Genomic DNA, 18,144 nt, shown 5'->3' with positions numbered 1-18,144 from the left:
ACATAGGTTTCCATGGCTTCCCATCATAATGAGAAATTTTGTATTTTTCTTTCTTGTTGTTTGTTTGTTTTGTTTTGTTTTTGAGACAGGTAGCCTTGGTCTGGAGCTTGCTATATAGACCAGGCTGGCCTTGAACTCAAGAGATCTGCTTGCCTCTGTTTTCCAGTGCTGGGATCAAAGGTTTGTGCCACCAGCAGCTGGCCAGAATTTAATCTTCCATAGCTTAGAACAGCTGGATTTCTTTCCCAGTATGCTGACATCTTTAGAGTCCAAAGTAGCCATCTTATAGAATGTCCATATTCTACATATCCCTGACCCTTTCTTCCTCTCACTCCTGACAATACTACAGGATGATGATGTATATTTTCTAGTTCCACTGTATCAGAAGGCACATAATGCCAGTCTATTCCGCGATGGGTGATGCCTTCAACGGCCCTGAGAGTGGAATCTACACCCTTTGTGTCCTTCTTCCTTGAGTGTAAGCTGGACTTAGCAACTTTCTTCCCAAGATTAGAATAACTCAAAAGTTATCCAACGTTCATAGATGCTCTGCTCATTATAGCTAGCAAGTGGAATCAGGCTAGATGTCCACCAGCTGATGAATGGATAACGAAAAAGTGGCGCATATACACAACTGAGTTTTATTTGGTTGTAAATAATGATGAAATGGATGGAACCAGGGAAAATTTATAGCGAATGAGGAACTCCAGGCCCAGAAAGAAAAACACTGTGTTCTCTCTTATTTGAAGAGCCTTGCTTCACAGTCCTAGATCTGTGTGTTTGGTTGGAGCACCTGTAGAGTCTAGGAAGCTAGAAAGGGCCACGGTTAGAAGATAAGAACCTATTGGTAGGCCGGGCAGTGGTAGTGCACACACCTTTAATCCCAGCTCTCGGGAGGCAAAGACAGAGGCAGGTGGATCTCTGTGAGCGAGAGGCCAGCTTGGTCTACAGAGCGAGTTCAAGGACAGTCTCCAAAGCTACAGAGAAACCCTGTCTCGAAATAAATAAATAAATAAACAAACAAACAAATAAATAAATCTGTTTGCTAAAGATAACCCTGGATGCAGGACATCCAGCTGGAACCGAGCTGGAAGCCACTCCTGCCTAGGAGGAGAGTATTGTAGCCCTTGGGGTTCATGGCTGGTAAGATTACTGATGACTTTTCTCCCCCAGCAGCCCGCATAGCACTTCGTGGCTAGCCTGCAGCGAGGAGGATTCCAGCACAGTTCCAGCTAGATGCTTTCCTCCTCTTCATCATTGCTGTCCTTGTTCTGGTTTGTGATACTGAGGGTAGAACCTGGATCTATGGTGTGCTCGGCAGGTGCTCTATCACTAACAGGCACTTCCCTACCTATGTTACTTTATCTTTTGATGCTCTGATTGCCCCCAAGGTTGGTTAGTGGAGGTTCCTTCAACCAGATGACTGTAGGTGTCTTTACTTTTCTACTTGTTTTGTAGTTTCCCCGCACCAGAGCTGTGACCAGCCGTTTCTCCAAAGTGTCTTTTAGTGGGGGGGTTTCAGAAGTTTGTTCACTCGCACTTGGATGGTATAGCTTGCAGACTCTACAGTGCACAGAGAAATGAAATGCTTTTGTAGACATTGTTTTATGTTTGCAACACAATGGTTGTACCTAATCCTATTGCTTCCTTAGCTGCTGCCTCGCTGCTAAAGCCAAAGCCTGGGGGGAGCCTTCCTGTCCTGCAGCCACAGACACTGCTCCCAACTCTGCCACCTCTGCCCCCACAGGAGGAGACAAATGCTGGTTTAACTAAGTCCTTTTATTTTACCAATAAAGACCCAAGAGCCGGATTCTACGGTGTAAACCTGCTAGCTCAGAGAGGAGGAGAAAACCTTCCTCCTCCGCGGATCCTCCTCTTCTGTAGGCATCTCAGAGCTTCTCTTCCACCATCCCAAACCAAAAGGACGGTGAAACTCAAAGTCCCACCCTATTACTTCCTGGGCGTCTCTCTATCCATCTCCCGCCTCCCCCTTATTCTCCATGGCTACTTCCGTCAACTAATCGCTTGCTCCCTCCCTTGACCTGTGCTTGATTTTATTTCATCCTGTTTACAATAAACAGAACGCTCTTGGATTAAGGGTATGAACTAAGGCTGAGCCACACCACAGCTAAAGGTAGGTTTTTCCAGTAAATAACACAATCACCAAGTGATCAAATCCTGCTATGTAAACACGTGAATGAGGCGGTTTTGTAAAGAAACTTCCTCTAGTTCAAATCCAGTCTCATGGCACTCTCCCTCAGCTTCGCATTCTGTATTTGACATTTTCCCTCCACAATGCTTGCTTCCTGCCAGCATCAACATATTTAATCCTCCACTTTATCTGTAATGGCCTGAATGTTTTCAGAATTATTACTCCAGTGTCATCCCCAGATCAACACCTTCTGAAGACACTCAGCACTCCTTACTTCCGTGCAGAGTCAGAATACTGGATTCCCGAATTACGTGTTCTCGCCTTTGTGGTTCCATCACCAATTTCATAAACAATTAGGTTCTTTATTTCTTTTCTTTTAGTTTTATATTTTTCCTTATTTCTTTTTTTTTTTTTACACCTTTTACATGCTAAATAACTTAGAACATGGGGACTGACTCAGCACTCAAGAGTGTTCATACTTGTTAAGGGCCTGATTTCAGTTCCCAGCACCCACGTTGAGTGGCTCACAACTGCCTACAACAGCAGATCCCAGGGTTAGGGAATCCTGTACCTCTGCCTCCATGGACATGCTGATGTCTGCACACTGACTTACACACATATGCTGAACCTAAAATAACAGGAAAACGAATCTTTTAAAAGAATAATAAATGAATCTTGTTGTAAGTCCATAAGAGAATGATTTCAAATGTGGAAAATTTTTATGCTGTATTTTATGTAGATTTAAAGGTATACTCACTAATTTTCCTCCAGCCTCATTCTTTCCTTCTATCTGGACTCCTACCAGTCCCTACATGCGTCCACTTTTTATTAGTGTTTGCTTTAGTCCTTTGAGGGTTTTGTTTTGTTTTATATTAATTGTACAAAAAGTAGACTTCATAGTGACATTTTGAGTGTTAGTTTATTTTTCCTGTATGTCTTTTACTTATATAAAATTAGTGCCGGGCGGTGGTGGCGCACGCCTTTAATCCCAGCACTCGGGAGGCAGAGGCGGGCGGATCTCTGTGAGTTCGAGGCCAGCCTGGTCTACAAGAGCTAGTTCCAGGACAGGAACCAAAAGCTACGGAGAAACTCTGTCTCGAAAAAAAAAAAAAATTAGTGTGCTCCATCTGCTCTTTATTACTTTGTTTTCTCTGCACTCACTACGTCCCGGAAGCACTCATCTGCCCGCTTCTAGTTCTGTGGCTCTTTATCACGGGAACCCGCCATCCTTCATCCTATTGGGTCTCATGAAACCGAGCATTCAGGTGGCTTCTGACGTTTTTCTGTGACAAACTCCATGCCATGAGTAGCCTTGAAGGTGTCTTATTTTGGGGACACACACTTGCAGGGCAAATTCCTGGAGTTAGGACCGCTGGGTCAAAGGTAAATACAAAGTGGTCTTACTAAATATCTCCAAATTCCTTCCAAAGAGATTGTGCCACTTTCTGTCCTCACTCAGGAACAGGAGGAGGCCCCTTTCCCTGCAGTCATGCTAACAGAATGCCTTACACACTTCTGGCACCCTGGCGGGTTGATAGGCTAGGGTGCTTCTACTCGGCCTGTATGGCAGTGTGGGTGGAAGCTGACACATTTCCATATTTTTTTAATATATATTTATTATGTATACAATATTCTGCCTGTGTTATGTCTGCAGGCCAGAAGAGGGCACCAGACCCCATTACAGATGGCTGTGAGCCACCATGTGGTTGCTGGGAATTGAACTCTTTGGAAGAACAGGCAGTGCTCTTAACCTCTGAGCCATCTCTCCAGCCCACATTTCCATATTTTCAAAGTCTATTTAGAAACATCTATTTTATGTGCGGGTAAGCTATCTATGCCTTTTGCCTGACTTCCTATCAAGTTGTGACATTTTTCTCCAACATTTAAATGTCCCTCATATCCCTAATATCACAGCTAAACCTGTGCCCACGATAAATTTGACAAGAATTTTCTCACAACCTTTAATGTCCTTGAGAGGCAACCATTTCTGAATAAGGTCGTTGAATTTATTAACGTTTTTCTTTCGCTGCATTTAGAGGTTTTATTTCTCATTAGAAAACATTCATTTGAGTGTTAGGTTGAGCTCAGACAGTGTTTCATGCATTGTGACACTTAATGGTGTCCCCTCAATCCTCTCTTTTTGTGTTGTCAAGGTGCTCTAAGATTCTGGGGTCCAAACCCAGAGTCTCTAGAGGGGACTGAGGTATACATCACCATGACCAATAGACTGTCTCCCTTTGTGAGACACAACAATTTTAAACCTTCTGCCAAGCAGGCAACACGAGAAGTGGGCGCCACCAGCCTAACTGGTTTCTTCTCATCTGATCTCCTCTTTGGAGGAAAGGAACCCAGGTTAAGGATCCTTAGTACTCGTTGGGGAGGGTGTGTCTCGTGTTCCCCGCTATAACCTGGAACGGCAGGTGTGTTGCACACACAGTTCGAATCATGGACTTCCCCCACACCCACGATATAAATAAATCCTCCCGAGTTTCCCCCTAACATTTTTATGGTTTATGATTCACATCAGGATTTCTGATCCACTTGGCGTTTATCCTGGTGAACGACAAGAAGTATGGGCCCAGTTTTCTGGGCAAGGCGACACCCCCCACCCCCCACCCCCCCGTCCCGTGGAACAGTAGGAGAAACGAGTGTCAATCCTAAAGGTGCAGGCCTCAAAGTTCGTCTCTGTAGACGTTTGGCGAGAAACGTGAAGTCTTCAAAAGATAAAAGAAATGATTCCAGATGTAACCAACCTAGAAAACATCCTTCTGGAAAGTTCCCCTCAACCTCACATCCTTTGATTCTGGAGGTGAGCTTCGTGTTTTTCTCCTGCGTCGGAAAATATTTGCCCCACATCTACGTTCCCACTGGAGGTCCACACGGACCCCGGTGTGTGTACTGCCTCCTTTGCAGGGATGTCACCAGGCCGAGGGGTAAATATGGGACAGAGAGGGAGAAAAGGAGCCCTGACCAGGGCTTCTGGAGGAACCTGCAGCTGGGAATGACAAGATGTAGGTTTTCATTCCAGGGCAGCGACCAGCTGGCCCAGTTACTGCAGGCACCTGATTGGCCGCCTGCCCTTTAGTTTCCCCATATATAAAATGGGGCAATATCAAGCCTGCCTCTGGGCAAAGCATGCCAAGGGGATAAGACAATCCATGTGTTGCAGAGTAAGAGCTGTGCCAACATGCTTTCCCCGTCAGCACGTGTCGCTTTGCCCTGTGTGGGTGTGTCTCTCTTGAATACAGAACAGACATTAGAACTGGTGGCTGAAGGCTGATTCCTCTTTAGAGGGTGAATTTTGCACCTCTATTCATTCTTTTGAGAAAACAGGCTAGGTTTTTTTTAAAAAATAAATTCATAGTTTATGAGTCTACATTTTTTAAGATTTACTTATTTATTATATATAATATTATGTCTGCATATATGCCTACTCACCAGAAGAGGGCACCAGACCTCATTACAGATGGTTGTGAGTCACCGTGTGGTTGCTGGGAATTGAACTTAGGACCTCTGGAAGAGTAGCCAGAAGCCAGTGCTCTTAACCTCTGAGCCATCTCTCCAGCCCAACAGGCTAGTTTAAACTGAGCTGCTAAAGAGCCCTAGGAGAATCACACAGAACTTTTATCACCAGCCCTTCTAAAGCTGTATATGGAATGTTGTATGTGTATGATTTTTCACATGTCCAAATTCTGAAGGGGTTCATGGGTCAAAGTGCTTAAGAACCATAACCATGGAAAGGGGAGCCAGGCTGGCCCCAGGGTTTCTCTCCAATCTGTTTCTGCAGCGGCTTAAGCTGGTGCTAATTCTCTCTCCTAACCCTAGACGGGCTTTTGTGTCTATTAATGTCACTTCTGGTTGTAGCTGATCTGAAAAGAAAGAGAAAAGAGATGTAGGCAGAATGCAGGGTATCTAGGAACCAAAGACAAAGTTCCAAGGCCAGATGGCTCCAGAGACAGCCTGACAAACAGGTCAGAATGCCCCCTAGATGAACAGACCATGCCACAGTGGTGTTCTTTCTATTCCCGAAGTGTGTGGAGCTATACCCCAGGGCCTTGGTTGACTCTCTTTTATTTAACTAGAATATGTTGTCCAAGATCTCCTTTAAATGGCACCTTCTCATCCTTGAGGTCTCAAATGGAACTGATCGCCTTAGAGACATCCTTCCTGGTCACCGATTTCCACAGCCCACCCATACCATTTCCGAAGAGTGGTGGTCAGCATGAAAAAGGAACTTTTTAAATATTGTCTAACTTGGTTTTTCTCACACAGCCCGGACCCCTCCCATCTGAATGGAAACACCTTTTGAACCATGGTACTAATCCCAGAGTCCACACCAACATCTCATGCAAACTGCATGGCCGTTGCACACTTATGAATGGGTGCACATAGCGTGAACAGAGCTGTATGTTCCGGTTAGAAATGCCATATCAGTATCTTTGACTTCCTCACTCTCCGGGTGCCCGTGTTCTCAAATGTGCTCTACTAAAAACTTGTCCACACCTGTCCCTCTATCCCGTCCGCTCCCCTGCTTGGGACTGCTGACTTAATATCATGCTAGTAACAGAACAACAAGCCTTTCCCTGAAGCCAGGCCTCCCTAACACTCAGTTTACCCTGCTCCAGCCTGCAGCTCCCCTCAGTCATGTGCACCCCACTTTCCTGGGACAGTCCCTCGTGCACCTTCTCTTGCTGTTCTTGGAATCAACATCTTTCTCAGAGTCGCCCCAGGCTTGGCTTTCCCAATCCGCCGACCATGCTCTCTGTCTCTGCGGCGGACTCAAGGATGAGGTCCTGCTCCTTGGAAATGGTGAGGAGACGTGAGAATTCCCCCTGAAGCTGGTGGACTTTTGAAGGACACAGAGTAGTGCCGGTGTGAGGAGGAGATGGAGGACGTGGGCAAGAGGAGAGTTCTAAAGATGACTCAGGGACAGGTCACAAACAGCCTCCCACGGAGGAAAGGAACCAGGACTCTGGCTGGGTCTTAAAGAGCCTGGGGCAAAAAAAGTATGACTATCCTAAGTCTAATAAAGCCAAATCCTTGAAAGAGCTGGAATGATGCTGATTGAAGGGGACAAGGCAATCTTTGCCCCTTATAACGCAGCCATGTATCTGATAATTGCCCAGATGTGATCTGGTAGATTGTGTTTTAATCACAGAAAGAAGAGAAACCCACGTAAGATGGAAGATCTTGACTTTGGCAAGAGAGCACACTACTGCCCACAGTTGTTGATGTACCTTTTCTCTTTCATCAAAAGCCATTGCCAAATGGTTAGGCAGGAATTCCCAAGGAACACTCCATTCCTCAGGACTGTCTCAGCTGTCCCGGTAGCTGCCTAGGCTGTTCTCAGCAAAGACACACAATGTGGGATTCCCATCTCTATGCTGAGAATACATTTTCTTGCCATTAGTTAATAAAGAAGCTGTTTCGGCCAGTGGCTTAGCAGAGGAAAGCCAGGCAGAAAATCCCAACAGAGATTCAGAGAGAGAGAGAGAGAGAGAGAGTAGCCAGAGTCAGGAAGACACCATGTAGCCACTGAAGGAAACAAACGCCAGACGGAACCTTACTGGTAAACCATGAGCCTCGTGGTAAAATATAAAATAATAGAAGTGGGTTAATTTAAGATGTAAGAGTGAGTTAATAAAAAGCCTGAGCTAATAGGCCAATCAGTGTTTTAATTAATATAGTTTCTGTGTGAATATTTCGGGAAACAAGCAAGCAACCTCTGTCTACAGACATACATCAGACACTGTGTGTCAGTCACTATTATTAAGAATGTTTAAATGTGCCAGGTGGTGGTGTTGCACACCTTTAATCCCAGCACCTGGGAGGCAGAGGCAGTCAGATCTCTAAGTTTGAAGCCAGTCTGGTCTACAGAGAGAGTTTTAGGACAGCCAGGGCTATTACATAGGGAAGGCTTGTCTTGAAAAAAAAAAAAAAAAACTTTAAATTTAATGCCAGGTGCCCAAATTCTGCTTTTGGGGCCTGCAAAGATGGCTCAGTGGCTAAGAGCACGTATTCTTGCAGAGGACCTCAGCTCAGCCAGCACCCACTCACAAGCATGGCGACTCACAAGCACCCATAACTCCAAAGTAGCTGACACCCTCTTCCGACCTTCTCTGGCATCAGGCCCACTTGTGGTACACATACATAAAACACATACATGCAAAGCAGTCAAACTCATCATGTAAATCAATTTGAAAAAGGGTTTTTTAAGATTCAACCTCTGTAGATCGTTTCGTTTTGCACCATAAGCTATCTTAGCAGGAAAAAAAAAAAAGCTTTCCTAAAATGTGTCAATTCTGTTCTTAAAAGGGCTCAGCGACTTATTTCTGTCACTCTCATAGACACTGAAAAAGCAGCAGGGTCTAGTCAGGCTCAGCTCCGTCATCGAGAAATGACTCCCGCCAGGTGTTGCCTAGAGGGGTACCATGTTGCTTTGCAGCAAAGAAGCGCAACTGGAGGGATCGAATGGTCAGGCGAGTCTGTAAGAAAGTAGACACACTTCAGCTAAATTCGACAGTAAGAGATTGCTTAAGAGCCAGCCATTTCCTGGACAAAGAACTTAAAACGATGATTGATGAAAGAGGAACTGTAACTCATCCCCCAAGATGTGGACAAACAGTTGGTCCCTTTGGTAATCCAGGAAACGACAATTCTAAAGGCACAAATTCACAAACCAGTCTGTCCTGTGGAAAGGCAGGAGGGCGAGCAGCTTGGGTAGGGCATCAGGGGTCTGGCGGTGTTGGTTCTGAGGTAGGTGCTGTTTACTCGGAAATGTTCACTGTGAGAAAGTCCATTTCTTAAGGAGAAGTAGATTTTCTGAATGTCTGGTAAAGTGCGTATGAGAGGCAAGCTTGCGTTCTACGAAGTCAGCACGCATGCGTGGATACGCAGTGAACACAGCCTGTGGACTTGGACCTTCAAGCTCTTCAAAATTGTTAAAGGTTTTGTTCTGTTTTAAAGTGTGTGGGTGTGTGTGTGGTGTGCACGTGAACAAAAGCACAGGCACCCAGGGAGGTCAGAAGAAGATATCCGGTTCCCTGGGACTGGCTGTTGTGAGACGCCCAATATTAACGCTGGGGAAAGAACCTAGGGTTTCTGCTAGAGCGGTACATGCCCATGCCCTTAACAGCTCAATTTTAATTTTTCTTTATACAGGTTTTCAAAGAAGCCCGTGTTACTTTGGCAAAGGAGTGAGCCATGTATGTGAGCCTCAAAAATGCCTTCTGCTTAGAGATCAGATCCTAGAAAGTGACAGCCTCTGAACGTGCTGGGTCCCCACACTCTCAGCTGCCTGCATTTTGACTGCCTAATATCACATTCCAGGCTACATAGCAACAGCATTATTTTGGCGCAAACTGCCTGCCCGGCTCCCTTCTCTCTGCAGGGTTAACATAGTTGTCACCTCTTGAGGGACTAGTGAGATGGGGCACAGAGTTACAGTTGGTGGTTGGTAAGGCAGGGTCAGTAGGCAAGATATGGGGGGAGGGGAACTGTGGGCTCCTTGAGCACTGCCTCCCTGCCTCCTCTCCAGGCAGCACTATATCCTCATCTTCTTCCAGCCACCCAGTCACACAACTTGAAAGACGTGTTTCCGCTAAACTTCAAAATCTATCTCCTGTCCCTCATGACAGCCACTACCCTAACCCTGTCCTCACAAGGGCCACCAATCCTGAGCTACTCTGGACCCTATATGCCTTGATGGGGATGCAGCTGGGACAATGATACCCAATTGGAAAAATGGATGATGGGAAGGCATCCTCATGTGTTCAAATCACCCTGGAAGAGCCTTGCTAACTTATACCTCTGTGTTGTCCGAGATTTCTGTCCTGCCTGGTTCCCACAGTCATTAGGTCCCAAAGAAATCACACAGAGTCTACATTAGTTATAAACTGCCCATTATTAGCCCATTATTCTTGCTAGTCGTGTGGCTCAGTACCTTATTCAGCAAGACAGATCACATCTTGCTTCTTCTGTGGTGGGCTCATAACTGTGGAGGAATGGGCTTCCTTCTTCCCAGAATTCTGTTCTCCTAGACCCACCTCTACTTCCTATCTGGTTGTCCCGCCTATACTTCCCGCCTGGCTACTGGCAAATCAGCACATATTTAAAACATAATTGACAGAATACAGACAATTCTTCCACACTACTTCCCCCTCTTTTTTTATTTATTTTTTATTTTATTTTATTTTTTTTGGTTTTTCGAGACAGGGTTTCGCTGTAGCTTTGGAGCCTGTCCTGGAACTCCCTTTGTAGACCAGGCTGGCCTTGAACTCACAGAGATCCACCTGCCTCTGCCTCCTGAGTGCTGGGATTAAGAGCGTGCGCTACCACCACCTGGCTCTTTTTTTTTTTTAAATAAAGGAAAATATCCATAGTCCATTTTTTGAGAATGTGGGCATAGTTTTCCAGGCTACTTCCTGCTGGTTGGGGGTGCTGATAATCTTATGGGGACCTAAAGAAAATTTAGAACTATAATCAAGTCCTTCACTGAACTATCCTGTAAATCTTGATCATCTCAGGCAGCAGTCTTGAATCCATTCTGAATGTAGAACTCAGACATCCGGGCCATCTGTCCCTACCAGAGATTTCTCAGGTGGTCTTCCTTAATCAAACCTGATTTTTCTTAATGCAGAATGAATCCACAGTCTGTCATTTCCTGTGGAAACAAAAGCAAAACCTCTTCTCCAAAGTAACATACCTTTTGACGTCAATTTTGAAGACAGGGTACTTTCAAAATACCTATCTTGGATTAATTCAGCAGCATTTATAAACAAATATCTTTTGGCAGCTGTTGCTCCTTCCTCAGCATTCAAACAATTCAAAGAGAACATAATAACATACAGTATCAAGATTCTCTGTGTTTTTTCTACTTTACATGGCTTTATTTTAAACTCTATTTCTTTTTTTTTCTTTTTTAAAAATATTTATTTATTTATTATGTATACAATATTCTGTCTCTGTGTGTTTGTGCAGGCCAGAAGAGGGCACCAAACTTCATTATAGATGGTTGTGAGCCACCATGTGGTTGCTGGGAATTGAACTCATGACCTTTGGAAGAGCAGGCAATGCTCTTAACCACTGAGCCATCTCTCCAGCCCTGAACTCTATTTCTTTTATTTTTAATTTTTGGCTTTTTGAGACAGGGTTTCTGTGTATCTTATCCTGGAACTCATTCTGTAGACCAGGCTGTCCTTGAACTCACAGAGATTTGCTTGTCTCTGCCTCCCAGTGCTGGGATTAAAGGCCTGTGCCACCACACCTTGAACTCACAGAGGTCTGCCTGCCTCTGTCTTCCAAGTGTTGGGGTTAAAGGTGCGCACCACCACAACCAACTACTCTCTTTTTTTTAAAAGACTTTTTAACCTTTTTCTTTTCTCTCCCAAGCCTGCATATATTTTTAAACACACAGTAAACCATTTAGAGGTTTTTTTTCATCTTTGAATCTCTCTTTACTGTCTCTCTCTTTTTCTGACCTTGAGTCTTTAATTTGGTAAGCAATATGGATAGGATTAAAGCCGAGGCTTTGACAGCTGGCTGTAAGAGTTAGCCGATAAGAAGCTAGAGCTAATGGGCCAAGAAGTGATTTAAATAATATAGTAGTTTTTTTTATTTTTTTAGTTTTTCACATGTTCCTTTTGTTCAAGGGTTTACTCACAGGCAGTATTTAAAGTCAGGCTTTTTAAATTAAAGGCCTAAAGTATGAAATTTTGCAAATATGACACTGGCAAAGAATGAACGACCGTCTGGATAATTTAAACCCCCATTATCCTGGAGTCCAAGTCTGTAACATGGAATGCGCAAGATCGGTATCATCCAAAACAAACAACTGAGAGACCACAGGTGCTGGGTAAATTTGTCAATGAAGAGAAACATAAGTTTCAAGCTTGCAGAGTATGAAACCAGCAACTAGTTCTGGTTGCAGAGCATAAGCTGTGCTTCCGGACTTTGCCTGTAAGGTCTCTTCCTCCACCGGCAAATCTACGTATCTCTGCTGAGGCCACTGCAACATCTTCTTTTAGACACTCCAGCCTCCGGGGAATAGCAGGGTCTTCGCGTTTCTCGGGTTCTTCAAAAGTGCGTAGCTCCAAGTGAGCCTGTTCAATTTGGTCCCATAAATCATTCAACTGTTTCATGAGCCCCGTAGCACGAGACTGGTAACTGCCAAGCAAAATTTTCACCTTCTTTTCCATCTTGGCAGCTCTCTTGGCTTCTGTTGTCATGTGACCTCTGTTTATCTCTAGTCTCTTTTCAAGAGATCCAATTCTGTTTTTTTTTGCTGTGAGATGAGCCCTTGTGTAGCAGCTCTGAGCAGGAAGAGACAGGACTTGACTGTAGCATTCTTCCCACACCTGGTTGTAAGCTTCACTGGAGAGCTCTCCCTGGCTCCTTGTTTTACCACTTCCATCTCGTGTACCAGAACATCCTGGGCCTTTTTCAGTTCTTCTTTGGAGAACTTCTCATAAGGGCTATGCTCAAGATAGGTAATGTGCTCAAAATTGTTGGTAGCAAATCCAGCAGTTTTTCCTTTTTTATTTCCAGACGGCTCATGGGGGTGATGGGGAAGGTCATAATGAAGCATAGTAATCACTTCTTTTTTGATCAATTCTTTGCTTTTCTGGAAATCTGTTAGAGGTGGTTCTACATTTAAAGGTCTTAAAATAGTTTCATTTACTTCAGACGGTCTTGGTAGAGCCTTCTGAACAGCTTTGTGTGTTCGCTTCATTTCCTTCTCACGCTCAGCATCTCTTAAGGCCTGCTTTCGGGCACCCACATCAGCGGAATCTTCAACGTAAGTATCATCTAGTTCACGTTCTTCCAACTCTTTCTTAGCATTTTCTGGTATGACAATTTCAAAATCATTCTTAGGCGCAGGGAGGCCCAACAACCATAGACTGAGATGTTAACGAGCTTCCCGTTCCATCTGCTTCACATAAGAGGGATCACCGTAGTCCGCCATTCCATCTCCAGGATTAATGGCTAACTTGTCTCTAAGTGGTGTTCTACCTGGGGTGGCATTAGTGACTGGTTTGGGGGCTGTTCCCTTCAGCTCCATGAGAAGGAGTCCTGAAAAGGGGTAGACAGAACCGTGTTTGGAGTCCGCACAACCTGCCGCTGTGGGGTCACACCAGAGAAGTCACTCTCATGCCCACCTTTCAGTGGAATGTCCTCATTGGTCAAGGCCATGAGGTTCTGAGCTTCCTGCAAAATTCTGTCTTGGGAGGCTGGTGTCTGTGGTGTTCTCAGAGCGATGCTGTTGTTTGTGACCTTGTACTCAGACAGGAGAATGCTGGAAGCAGAGTTTGTGATTCCAGACTCCTCTGTAGTCTGCCGAGCAACCTCACTGGCCTGACCTACCTTGACAACTTCCTGGAGTTCTGCATCTGAAATCTGAGGGGCAGGTAGCACCAACTTGCTTGTCTTTTTAGTAAATTCAGAGACACCACTACTTTGATGTTGGGAGCAGTGAGACCCCAGATCCTGAATTTCTTGTAATCCCCTGATCTGAGTGCCTACAGCTGCTCTGAGCATGAGACCTTCACGAGTTCCTGATGGCAGGAGAGTGGTTTCTGGTGGGTTTGGCTGGGGCGTGGCTATCTCTATATAATCTGCCCCTGAACACAATAAAGGGGGCATGCTTGGGGAATTCAAGGATGACCTGTGTCGTTGTCTCTCTGTCTGTGTGTGTATTTTAACCTCCAGCCCCCTTGCCCGAAGCTCGCGAACTGGGTGCCAGCGCACAGAGCGCAGACACGGGGCATGGCAGTTTGAAGAATAGCGGATGACAAATCAGATTCTCTTTTTCTTTTTAAATGCTGTTGGTCTTTTTTTCTATCTCTTCCTTCTCGTTCAGATCTTAGTTCCCCATCAAGATCCTGCTGCCATAACTTCCTGAAATGTGCATCAAGGGCCTGGCAATTCTCCTCAGAAGTATCATAAAAACCAAGAACAGGCTTTTTTTCAAATGGGATTTCGGCATTACAATCAACTCCTCTCTTCTTTTTCCTTTTCTTCTGAATTTCTTTGCCAGCTGCTCGAAGCTGTTTTCTGGAGGGCAGCAAGACGAGAGCTCCTTCTCTCTTGCTTTCTTTCCTCTTAGCCTTCTTTCCGTGAGTATCGGCCAGTTGGGCTCGAGCCTCAGAAAGCATCTCAAGTTCATCTCATCCATGTCCACTGGATCGGGCCGAGCTGGTTCTGTTTCTGGGTTTGTATCTATCTCTCCAGGTTTAAGTTTTCGGGGACATCTGTTGTTTGCTCTTCATTGTCCCTCTGGGCAGTTTTGTCCAGGAGGAACTCATAGTGTTCCAAGCACTGGGCTGCTGTTCTTCCATTGATGGGAGCGATGGTCCGCTACTGTGTTGGCATCAGTTTGGCCAAGTGCAGGAGTTTTTCCTCCTCCTCTCTGGACCATTCAGTTCCTTTAATACTTGGGTCCAGCCATTCATTCTGAACAGGACAACAAATCTGCCAAGATCCCACAGAAACACTTGAAATGGGGCTCCGGGGAGACTTGTCTCCCAAACGCAAGGCAAAACTGAAATTACTGAGTGTGGTCATTTGAGTGAAAATAGCCCCCATAGGCTCAGAGGGAGTGGCATTGCTAGATGGTGTGGCCTTGTTGGAGTAGGTGTAGTTTTATTGGAGGAAGGATGTCACTGGGGGTGGGCTTTGAGGTCTCAGATGTTCCAGCCAGTCCCAGTGACTCAGTTCTTTCTTCTGTTGCCTGAATATCTCTGGATGGAGAACTCTAAGCTACTTGACCAGCACAGTGTCTGCCTGTGTGTTGACATGCCTTCTGCCATGATGATAATCATGATGATAATGGACTAAATCCCTAAACTGTAAGTCAGCCCCAATTAAATGCTTTCCTGTCAAGAGTTGCTGTGGTCTGGCACATGCCTTTAATCCCAGCACTTGGCAGGCAGAAAGAGGGGAATCTCAGTTTGAGGCCAGCCTGGTCTACAAAGAAAGTTCCAGGACAGCCAGGACTGTTACACAGAGAAACCCTGTCTCAACAAACAAACAAACAAACATCAACAACAACAACAACAAATACTTGCCATGGTCATGGTGTTTCTTCGCAGCAATAAAAACCCTAGGTAAGACACTGAATATTTGTTTCAGTGGCTATAAAATGTAAACTCCATCAGTAGCCTTATTTTGTTTCTGCTTGGTTTTTGAGACAAGGTCTCAGTAGCCCAGGTTGACTCAGAATCACCATGTAGCCAAGGATAGCCCTGCTGTTCCTCCTGTCTTCCCCTTTCAAGGAGTCAGGCTCCAGGCTGGATCCCTGCACTCAGCTGAATACCCTTACTTACTAGCTTGAGCATGCAAACATTTCATTACATTTAACAGCAAGCTGATCGTTATGTTTTTACCTATATGGTCAAGGCCAGGCGGCGGTGGAGGCACGCACCTTTAATCCCAGCACTTGGGAGGCAGAGGCAGGAGGATCTCTGAGTTTGAGGTCAGCCTGGTCTACAAGAGCTAGTTCCAGGACAGGCTCCAAAGCTACATAGAAACCCTGTCTTAGAAAAGAGAGAGAGATCATAGTCAATACTTTTTGTTGTTGTTGGTGGTGGTGGTTTTTTTTTTTTGTTTGTTTGTTTTTTGGTTTTTCGAGACAGGTTTTCTCTGTGGCTTTGGAGCCTGTCCTGGAACTAACTCTGTAGACCAGGCTGGTCTCGAACTCACAGAGATCCGCCTGCCTCTGCCTCCCTAGTGCTGGGATTAAAGGCGTGTGCTACCATCGCCTGGCTCATAGTCAATACTTATTGCTAGTTATTCTTATTTTGGTAACCAAATAAATCTTAAAGGTGAAGTTATATGAAGTCGCACAGAATCAGCAATATAATGATGGAAGTTGTGGAACTGATGTGGATTTAAAAAAATGGGAGGAGGGCGTGGTCAAGGAGGCTGGCATGCCATGCACGGAGGGCACCAAGACTGCCAGACTAATGGATCCTGGGAGGTAAAGTAGGCTTGGGGGGTGGGGAGGTGGCTGGGTATGAGATTGGGTGGTGGCAACTGACAGAAATGGGGGTGACTAAGAAGAGGAAGTAGGGTCAGAAGGAGAAACCAGAACTGCAGGAAACACCACCCCATGTGGGGAGGGCAGACGTGTGGAAGGGTGCAGCAGAAAGAGGAAGCTAGCCATTTGCAGCAGGGCATGAAGCCCAGGAGTCAGAATACTCCCCCAAGCACAGGTATGCTTCATAGATGAACTAAACCCCGTGCTCAGTATGTGCATGGATTGTCTGGAGTGAATCACAGAACCACATTCTGCTAACCCATTTTGCAGATGAGCCAGCTGAGACCCTGACTGGCTAAAGAACTTGTCCACGGTCATATTGGTAGGATGTAAGGAGCAGGAATGGCAGCCCTTTAGGTTAGATGGTGTGGGAGTGAGAATAAGGCTGGGAAACTGTCCAGGGAGATAGGTCACAGAAGCAGGTGAGGTCACAGTGTGAGAAGCAAGTGCTGGTTAGCAGCGGGGAGGGGTGAGTCAGGCAAGCAAAGGTGTGTGGGGTGTGGGGGTGTGGAAGGTATGGGTGGATAGGGACATCATTCTATATCTACACATGCACATATACGGTATATACCTTTGCACTCAGTATTCAACAACAAAGCTTTTCTTTTTCTTTTCCTAACCTACACTCTTTTCCAGAGCCCAGTTAGCTGCACAGCTCCTGGGAGAAGAAATCAAAGAGGAGGGCTTCTATCCCTCCTGTCTTAGCTCCTTTTCTATTGCTGTGAAGAAACAGTATAACTGAGGAGCCTTCTAAAAGAAAGACTTTATCGAAGCTTACCGTTTCAGAGAATTAGAGCCAGTGACCAGCAGGGAACATGGTGACAGGCAGGAAGGCATGGCTCTGGAGTGGTAGCTGTAGCTGGGAGCTTACATCGAGAGAGAGAGAGAGAGAGAGAGAGAGAGAGAGAGAGAGAGAGACTGGGCTGGAGTGGGCTTTATTTTTTTTTTTTCAAGACAGGGTTTCTCCGTAGCTTTTTTGGTTCCTGTCCTGGAACTAGCTCTTCTAGACCAGGCTGGCCTCGAACTCACAGAGATCTGCCTGCCTCTGCCTCCCGAGTGCTGGGATTAAAGGCATGCTCCACCACCACCGGACTTGGAGTGGGCTTTTAAAACCTCAAAGCCCATCCTGAGTTAACACCTCCTACATCAAGGCCACACCCCCTAATCCTTCCCAAACAGTTCCAGCATCTGGGAATCAAGCTTTCAAATACCTGAGCCTATAGGGGCCATCCTCATTCAGACCACCACACCTCCCAAAGACCAGAAAACTGGGGAGAGGGAACCATGCCTTTGGACACCTGGGACTGCTGGGTCAAAGGTCCCCGCTTTAGCGCTTTCCTCCCCAGATCGGCTTGCTTTAGAACCCCCTGGAGTTAACAACCTGCGACCTGCCTCCAACTTGAGCTAGCCGAGCTCCTACTCGCTCCCCTTTCCTGACAAGGCTCAGCTGCATTACAGCCTGCTTCTGAATTCTGTTTCAGTTTGCGGACAGATCTCCCAGGACTACAGATGGTCTCTTTGAAAGCAGACATCCTGATCTCTTTTGCTCTGTCCCATCTCAGGTGCCCAAGCAGGCTCTCAGTTCAGATTCTGCATTAAATAAAGGAGCTGAGGTTATGGCAAGTGGGCATTGGATTCTTCCTGAAACAGGATTGGTACCCTCCAGCCTGAGGAAGATGAATAACCGTCTCCATGGGGACGAGAAACAACACAGCTTTCCAGGCAGGGAGTGACCTGGGCAAGGCTAGCAGTCAGGTATTTGGGAGACAGCGAGAAGATAGTTGGATTTGGCAGTGTGCCAGGGTGGAGAACAGATTTTCAGTAATGAGGGGATTGCCGGAGGGCTTTGAACAAGTTACAGGCACAGTGTAAGTGACGTTGTAAGAAATTTGGTCTGGAGATGGGCTTGCCTCTAGGTGGGAGACATTTTCCTTGAGCGTGATCAACCCCACTCCTT

At 45.8% G+C, this 18,144-nt stretch overlaps 1 pseudogene; it reads right to left on the bottom strand.

The window, feature by feature from the left end:
* Nucleotides 1-8,520: 8,520 nt before the first annotated feature.
* Nucleotides 8,521-14,734, bottom strand: LOC121439262 (annotated as a pseudogene).
* Between the last annotated feature and the right edge of the window lie 3,410 nt (nucleotides 14,735-18,144).

Source organism: Microtus oregoni, unplaced genomic scaffold, assembly GCF_018167655.1.
Source record: "Microtus oregoni isolate MIOR12 unplaced genomic scaffold, Mior012 000060F_ref0000265, whole genome shotgun sequence".
NCBI classification, from domain to species: Eukaryota; Metazoa; Chordata; class Mammalia; order Rodentia; family Cricetidae; genus Microtus; species Microtus oregoni.
This window is presented reverse-complemented; position numbering and strand designations above follow the sequence as displayed.